The sequence below is a fragment of the Mauremys mutica genome, chromosome 1 (genome assembly GCF_020497125.1).
Source record: "Mauremys mutica isolate MM-2020 ecotype Southern chromosome 1, ASM2049712v1, whole genome shotgun sequence".
Lineage (NCBI taxonomy): Eukaryota > Metazoa > Chordata > Testudines > Geoemydidae > Mauremys > Mauremys mutica.
Genome location: NC_059072.1, coordinates 116,094,667 through 116,103,896, shown reverse-complemented (window position 1 = coordinate 116,103,896; position 9,230 = coordinate 116,094,667). Strand labels below are relative to the sequence as shown.

Below are 9,230 nucleotides of genomic sequence, written 5' to 3'. Positions count from 1 at the left end.
TATCTATGATTAAGCCATTTAGTTTGATTATATGATTTTGGAATTACATATTCAAGTTTGTGTATGTTTTTGAAAAGTGAATCTGTTTCAAAATGTAATATTTCTTGAAATGTCTTGATTTTTTTTCCAAATACTGTATGATTTTGAATAAGCAATGGTATTTCTGACATCAGTCCCAGCTCCCAGCAATTAAGAGTAGGATTCAAAGTTCATTATTTTATCTCTCATTTAAGGATATTGCAGATATGGGGAAGATAAATAATCTTGAAATTTTATGCAGCTTCTCAGAAAGATCCAAAAATGCTTTATAGATTGTATATATAGGGATCGCTCACCCACCACTGAAATCCATTTCTTGAGTGGAACATGACATGTATTTTGCACAAACAATAGTTGGCAATTTTAAAATGGAGAGTGAAGAATATCTTCTTCCAAGTGAATGCAGGGGGAATTTTAGCTCAGTAATATGTAATCACTCATATTGGAATTTGGTCAGGATATCAAAGTAATAAATATCACCTAATCTTTCAGAAATTCTGTGGGATCTTTAAATAACCATGATTGGCCAGGGACCTGAAGCATTAGATAACTATCTATCTTAGTACCAGTTACTTATGTAACACCAACTGATCTGCTATCTGTTGAATCTCCATGATAACTTCTTGCAGCACCCTGAATTTTCTTTGGTCATCGTGCATCCAGATACTTGGCCAGACCTTGTTTGGCTTATGAGAGTTAGTGCAATCACAGTCCAAGACTCTGTATCTAAAAAAAAAAAAAAAACAATCGAGAAATTCACACACACAAGATAATCTATGAACTATCTGTGGGGAGTGGGGGAAATCCACTGTGTTTTGGTATATTTTCCACCTACATTGTTAAGTGGAAATACATTTGGAGTAGTTAAATATAGAACGCAGCCATCCACATCATGTCAGTTTAGGGTTAATATGATTAAATTTTTTAAACTCTCAAGAGTTATCCTTATAGGGTACTGCGCATATCTTGAGCTATAAACAGAGCACCCACAACTTCTGTCAATGGCTGCTGAGATCACCCAGGACCTAACCAGGAGTGCTTAGCACCTGACATAATCAGGGTCTAAATAGACTTTTAAATCATCCTCCAGGGGCCAGATTTTAAAAAGGTGTTTTAGGTGCCTAACTCCCACTGATTTCCATTTTTTAGATAACATCCTACTTTCACTCTCTTAACTGCTAACTTGACATCTGACCCTTTTTCAGTGATTTAAAATGAGGAGATGATCATTATTCTTTTTTATTTTTAAGAAGACGCTGATAGCAATGATGGAACAATGATTAAACTGGCCTAAGCATTTGGAACATGTGACAGGCACTGATCTAACTGGCCTCTGGAATTAAAACAACAACTTGTATTGTGACTTATCATGCTGAGAGACATCTCAAGGTGCTTTATAAAAAGCTTTGCAATGGTTTAATGATACATTCTTCAGTGCCACGCTAACAAGTCAAAGCCAGAAAGAAAACAAGCGTGTCTCGGGTTTTGTTTAGTTTTTAAATAAGTACAGTGAAATCAGTACCCCTTTCACATCTGCTTAGCAGGCTCCAGAGAGAAACTACTAAATGGAGACAGTGACAGCATTGCATTATATTAGTAGCAAGGCACACAAGCCAATAACACACAAAAATTGCAATTCAGTAGGAGTTAAGTGCGGATGGCAAAAGTTAGGTATCTAAATAGGTGGTCTGATTTTCAGGCCCAGTCACAGAGGTTTGAGGCCCCAGTACATTATGTTTGCTGAGGCCCCACCCCTCCCATTTCACGCTATTTACTCAGACAATACAGATGCTCAGAGCCCCAGTACAATTGTCCCTGCTTTCCCTCCCTATTGTCAGTGCTGTGAGCAGCCACAACTCCCCTGGGCACCAGTGAGAATTGCAGGTACTTACTACTTCTGAAAAAGTCAGGCCATTCTTATTTTGGTGCCTGGGTTTGAATAAAAGGAGGGATTCTCCCCTTCACTAAGGCACCTGCACTAGCATAGAGCAGCTGTAAAAGCCCCATAGTCAGCTAGGAAGAATTCCTCCAGTGCAGGCCCCTGCACAGGACCTCACATAAGCCCTGGCACAGGTGAAATACCAGGAGGGGGAGGGATAGCTAAGTGGTTTGAGCATTGGCCTGCTAAACCAAGGGTTGTGAGCTCAATCCTTGAGGAGGCCACTTAGGGATCTGGGGCAAAAACTGGTCCTGCTAGTGAAGGCAGGGGGCTGGACTCAATGACCTTTCAAGGTCCCTTCCAGTTCTAGGAGATTGGTATATCTCCAATTATTACATATTTGGGGCACTAGGGGAGTCCCCACAGCACATGCTACTTTAAGAATTTTGGGCTGTACCATGCTGTGGATGAGCCCAAATGGTAACCCACAAGAGGCAACCATCAACTAGAGCAGTCTCTAGGTTCTCAAATTTATGCGAGGGGCCCTCACTGGAATCCTACTGCACACAGACGTCTTAAAGCCACCTTACGTGAGACATTTAAAACTAGAGATGGGCCACTTGTGCTTCAGTTTGGGAGCATTTGAATCTAGCATTTTGATTCAGGCCTAAGTTTACTTTAAGACTGCCTTCACACGGCCCTAGAGAAAATACTATTGGGAACAATCCTGAATTAGGTTGTGGGGAGCATCCTAAAGTAGTCTTTTACTCTCTGATTTCTGTGTTTTAAGGCAGTTAAGTGCTCACTCTTCCTTGAGCTGGATAGGATCCTAGCAGCAGTATTTTGTACCAGCTGAAGTCTGTTAATTGTGCGTGCTAGGAGATCAGCCAAAAGGCCATTACCACAGTCTAAAGGAGATAAAATAGAGGCCTAAACATGGTTCTGTGCATCAGCAATCAAGAACTATTTCTAAGGCAGTAAAGGGAGATTTTCACTCTACCAGAGAGATATAATTCATATGTTAAGCTTCAAAGCCTAAGAAGAGAATAAAGATGTGCTGGAGCCTGGAAATTCCTACTGAAATCCAAACTTTCCCAAAGTTCAAGGGTGATCCATGATTCTGATTCAGGCCTCTCTCTTGAAGAAACTTCATTAGACAGTTACCAAAAAAAAAAAAAAAAAGACAAAGATGGAAGCCAGTGTCTCGACTAGACACGCAACAGCTCTGGTTTGGCTGAATCGAATTAAAGCTCTAGACATCTAAGCCTTTATATTGGCTATCCAAGCAAACAGCACAAAGATGTGAGAAATATTAGAACTATTTTAAAATTCACCCTAACATATGTATCATTAGAATAGGAATGCAATTTCAAATCCGCATTGATTCATTCAATTGCTGACAGTGACTTGCATACACAGATTAAAAGCAGGGATCCAAGCACACAGCTCTTTGGGGCACCCTAGACAATTGATTTTACTGTCTGGGCAAAAGGTCAATGTTAATTATTTCAGTTGAAGTGTTACTGCATATTATAGCCCAATTCCCCCATTTAAAAAAATAGAAGCAATTGACTAGAACTGTACAAAGAGGAAGGAGGAGGGGAACCACACACACAAAACCATACTATTACAAGCTATCTGGGTTTGAACTAAAAAAAAAAAAAAAAAAAGATGAGGTTTGAGTAAAATTAGCTCTGCAGCTAGCAGTCTACTTTGCGGGTGTCACAGTTCAGGGCAACTGCACCTGTATTTCCCCTCCATAGTTCAGCATGGGTATCCACTCTAGGCTTCTGGCTGTCAGTTGTCACCTCCCCTGGGTGCTTCTCTCCTTCCTGACTGGGGTTCTTCCAAGCCCCACAGTTTGGGTATAAAAGGACCTATTATTTTCTGAGAACAGTAGGAACCATCTCGGATTCACAGATAATATTGTCTCAGTTGTAGACACAGCCTTAGAATCTATTTCCAATCTCTACCTAAAAATCTATGTCAGAAAAGAATATCCTAAGTGCCATCTACAAACTATAATGTGACATAAAAAAGCCATCTTTCTATATGATAGAACTGGTTCTAATCTTCCCATTAGAACAAATGTCATCATAAAAAATATCTGCCAACAATGTGATATAAAACCGCACCATGCATCATGAAAAATAATTGCAATACAATTATTCCTGTATTATAAAAACGTCAAATAGGTGCAATAAGACAAGAGCCTGAGAACATATATAATTAACTATGCTGAGCAGTTTTTCATATGTTTGAACAAAATCTCAAGAAATAAAACCTCTGCTGCTCAAAGGAACAGTGTAATCATGCCAAAAATCATTCTTATTATAGTAGTGGTTTTTGGATCAGCAATTTTAAAATCAGCTCCCTGCAGAGGACTTTATAAAGGCAAAATTAGTTGACTTTTCTCTCAGGTAGTTATAAACCATGTACTCAACAGCAGAACCAGTAGCCATCTTCTCCCCTCCTTTGCTTACTCTCTATCGTTCCATTTCAGCAAGGTAGAGTACCTTATAACTGTAAGCAGGCGAGTAGCCACATTCACTTCTGTAGGACTGCTTGTACTTAAAATTGCACATGTGGTGAAGTACCTGCTGGATTGGCCTGTAAGGATGGCAATAGAAAACTTAAAGGTTATTTCTAACACTTTGTACTTCCATAGCTCCTTTCATCTAGGATCTCAAAGCACTGTACAAATTTTAGTGAGCATGGCCTCATACCACTATGGTGTGGTAGATAAATATTATCCCAATTCTGAAGATGGAGAAAGTAAGGCCCAGCTGAGGTAAACGTGACTTGCCCACAGTCACACAGGAAATTTGCAGAAGAACCACAATAGAAATCTTGTCTCCCTGACTCTTTTCATTATTTAGGGCCTGACTTTACAAGGTGACAGGGACCTTCAAATTCTATTCACTCACATGACAGTTAGGAGACACAGGATTGGGTCCTTAGTTTTAGGAGGGAAAAATATAAACGGGGGCATTTTAAAATGATCACAAATTATTCTGAGGGCAAAGGGACACTACTTTTTGGAAAGAAAAGTGTAGAACACAAGGGGAAAGGAAGACGAGTAAATTTATTGCTACCTTATGAAAGTTAACTGCATATATTTTCAGATTTGAGATCTAATATTTGAAGCAATCATAAAAATATCTCAACATTATCCAGCCTCCACTCAAAAAGGGGGTTATATGATATCTAACCCCCCTAGGGATGCTACAGATTATTCTCATTTGAGAGTTAAATATGAAACTGGTCCTGTCTGCACACTTCACTGTTGGTCTGGAGTGATGCTCACTTCCGGGATTTGGTTCCATCTGTTGTGGTGTTTCCTTCAAACAGAATAAGCAAGAACTGCAAGGGCTTCCCCAAAAGTCCCAATTTAATTATGGCTGGAAAGTGAAAAAATAAACATCTTTTTTATATATTCCCCTGCCCCAAACTTAAATCAAGTGCCTTGTACTGGTGCTGCACATCTGAGGGCCAGTCTTTGCTATTGTCTTTGAAAAGGGGGTTATTCATATTCTGCAGCAAGGGGGAGGAGGGAATCAGGCCTTGGGTTCTCCGATTCCTCTAAGAAGTTGAAAGTTTTTCAAGAATACACATACCAAAGAAGGAATAAAACTATGCAAATGTTATTTAGTAGCATAACCACATAACTTCTAAGGGTATTCACAGAGCAGTTCTCTTGTAATCAATAGTCTTAATAAACTGGTAATTTCGTAGCTGTTATCTCCCAGCCTTCAAAGTGTACTTTTATCACATTTAATGGTTGTTTATAGCTTAGAGAACTTTGAGTAGATGTGCTGTTTTTCCCACTTTCACAAATATGCGTTCTCAACTCCTTGATAATTGTATTTCAGGGTTTTAATTGGTCTTTAACACTATTTACAAAGCATTCTGGTTTTAATATATGTTTGCTCTTCTGGAACGTATGGTCCATAGGCCTACGGACATTATTCAACATTATTCATTGCTGCTGACAAGATTTATCAGCAGCATCAGATATACATTTTAAATACAAGAATACCAAAAAAGCACCATTGTGTATTACGATTTATTCCAATTATTCAAAATACAGATTCAAGGTTCTGTGCTTAGACTATAGTGCCTAAATTCCATAGGGATGAGCAACACAGAAATCTCATAAATAGATACGTTAAGTGGAAGATTATAATTTTATTAACCTACATATAGCCTTTACTCTGAGGCTGTCACAACAATCACACATTTTATTGAATCAGGTCTCATCTTGCTTCTTTACCTCAGAGGAGGAGTTATTGTCCCTGTTTTCCAGATGGAGAAACTGACCTTACCAGACTTTGCCTAAAGTCAGGCCACAAGCTTGAGTCAAAGCTGGACTCAAACCCAATTCTTCTGCCTCCCAGTCTGTGCTTTAACCACATGGCTATCCTATCACAGCTTTTAATTTATTTTATTTTCAGAGTTGTTTATGTAGTAAACAACTACATAAGTAGCAGGTTATCTTCAGACTGTCAAAGACCATTGCTTCCAGTAATTATTTTTGTGTCTCAGACAGACTGAAAGATATTCTACTTTTTCCTTTCCTACCAGGGAATCAACTGCACAGAGAACAAGAGGAGGATTCACCTAATAATTGGAAGAGTGACCCTTTCTTTGAGGTGTGGAAATGGACACCGTGCACTCCACTAAAACAAAGTAGTCATGAACAGTGCCTATCTAGCATCATGATTATTCAGCTATTCTTACTAGAAAATATTTTGTAGGGAACAATGCTTCATTGGCAGGGAAATGAATTAGTCACAGCTATTACCTACATTAAGTTAAACAATTCTCTCTCTCACACACAAGAAAGATTAAAGTGGTAATTTTAAAAAACATAAGATTCTAGTCTTTGCCTCTCCTATCACATCTCTGTTTCCTGTCACTGAAGTGGTCACCCTTTTAATCACATTGCAGTCTTTGGATCAGTATACACAGGACCAAATCCTTGTCCCATGGAAGTTAACTGGAATTCTGGCATTGACTTTAAAAGATGGTTACTGTTGGAGCCATAAAGTATTTCTGCTTTAACCACTATGGTCCAGATTTTTAAAGGTATTTAGGTGTTACTTTGCTCAGTGTTGCAAAGCCTAACTGACATAGGACTCTAAGTTCCATTTTCAAAATGGAACTTAGACACTTCAGCTCCTAAGTCTCACTGAAAGTGAATAGGATTTAGATGCCTACATGCCAGAGCCTCAAAGGTCTTTAGGTGCTTGATTTCCTTTGGAAAAAAAAATCAGTGGAAGTTAAGCATCTAAAGACCTTTGAGATCTGGGCTTACATTACTTTTGAAAGTGAGACTTAGGAGCCTAAGTCAGCTAGGACTTGCAACACTGAGCAGAGCAACACCTAAATATTTTTAAAAATCTCAGCCTGTGTTAAAAAAATTACACTTGTACTGCCAAAGAAGTCAGCGAAATGTGCATGAAGTTTTCCCCTCAAGAAATGTGGCAAGAGCTAATTTGACTTTTCCAGCCCATGAAGAGAAGTTTAGATCATTTGCCCTTTAGTCATAGAACCACAGAGGCAACCAGTACTCAACCAAGTCAGAGCAGGTAGTAGGTTAGTACTTGTTGGTGTTGAGCCAAACACAAGTGCCTGGGCTACTTCCTAGCCAGATTTTACTATTTTAAATGGACTCTAGAACCAAGAGATTTCCTTTCTGGTGCTGGCCTATTCACTTGACAGATGGCCTGCCAAAATATAACTTGTACAGTCAGCCCACCCTCTGTTACACCAACTGTGACCACTAGGAGCCCTGGAAAGAACAAGTGCTTTTATAGCAAACCCCTCTGCAAGAACTAGTTGTCCCATCTTCACAGAGCTATCCCTTTAAAGAAGATGCTTTCAAGGATTTCAAGATCCAGATCCACAAAGGTACTTAGGCACCTAAGCCCCAAACTTACACATCACTGCGATCCACAATACTCCCACTCAGCTGCCATCTAACCCTGCAGGGGCCTCAACTCACTCAGTGCCTAAGTTTGTGCAGTAAAAGTTCCCTCAGTGCCTATGTTTCTGGCTAGGGGCATGCCCATTACTACCTCCCTCTAGAAGCCCACATGCTCATCTCACATCTAAGCCCCAGTGCAATTTACAAAAAGTGTGGGAAGATAGGCACTTCTCTTCCTAAGTCATGTGCAGGGCCTGATCCAGTAGATGTGCTCAGAGGCCACATAAAATACTCAGGACAGAGAAGATGGTAGCCCAGTGGTTAGGGTGCTCACCTGGGATATAGGAAACCCTCAGTTCAAGTCTCTATTCTACCTGCTGAAGATACCAGATTGGAACAGCAATCTAATAACTCTCAGGTGTGTATCCTTGCTATAGGGTGAGTCTCAGTCTCCATGGCCCAATTAATATTGAGTTAATTAAAGTGGAACAACTTCAGCTGAATAGAATATCCCCTAAGCTAGTGGTCCCTTTGCCAATCTGACCCAAAGCCTTTTGCTGGGGACTAAGAGGATTTGTCAGATGCAGGACTTCTCTTCTAACCCACTTCAGTCCTGAGCTGCTGTTGTTGGTTTCCACTTAAAATCTCACCTGCTTCAATAGTGGTGTAACTCTAAAATATATTATTAGGTCTACCACCACCTTTTCTCAGTCACTTTGCATTAAGCATTCTAAGTACTACATTAAGGGGTAAACCAGTGAGCAGATTGACTAAAGGGTTTCATCAAGACCATACAGCAGGTCAGCTGCAGAGCTAGGTATAGAACACATGTTCCCTGGGCTCTCATCAGCAAAACATACCACCATTATTATAAGATACATATACTTAGAGTATCAAACATTTCAACTCACAGAGCCAGAGCTATATCTAAAACAATCACATCAATAGAAGCCCACTCTCACACACCGGTTTCAGCCTACCTTGAGGGTTTTATGGGGGTTAACTAACCAAGCAGTCAGTTATTCTCCCTGCCTGACCCCCAAATCAATCAAACTAACATCAAATAAGGAATTGTTGTCATCTAACCCAATTGGCAAGCCTTCTAGCTCTACCCCTCTTCCCATGAGCTCATTTGCCCTCAATCAGCAACACCTGTGAGAAACAGGTGCCCCACCCCAAATAAAAATCCTTTAAAGACAAAAATCAACAGTGGAACAGGGAATATTCCCTATTAAAATGTGTGTAGGAAGCAGAGTGTATTTACTATAGCGTTTTCAATCTGGTTTTATACTATAGTTATATCTTCCAATAGAATAAAGAAAGGGCACCTTAATACACCAGCAGCTAGGTAAGAGGTACTCCCCAGAATGGAGTAGGTGTGTA

General features: G+C 39.8%; 1 protein-coding gene across 3 annotated transcripts in view; it reads left to right on the top strand.

Moving 5' to 3' along the window:
* The first annotated feature begins 9,050 nt into the window (after positions 1-9,050).
* Positions 9,051-9,230, top strand: part of SLC15A5 (solute carrier family 15 member 5) — a 66,049-nt gene continuing 65,869 nt past the window's right edge. Inside the window, exon 1 of one of the 3 annotated variants that reach the window (XM_045016955.1) lies at positions 9,051-9,195. The gene's annotated coding sequence lies outside the window, so the exon portion shown is untranslated. Of the gene's footprint in view, positions 9,224-9,230 lie in introns of all 3 variants that reach the window. The other 2 variants (XM_045016970.1, XM_045016931.1) reach the window with 2 other exon arrangements.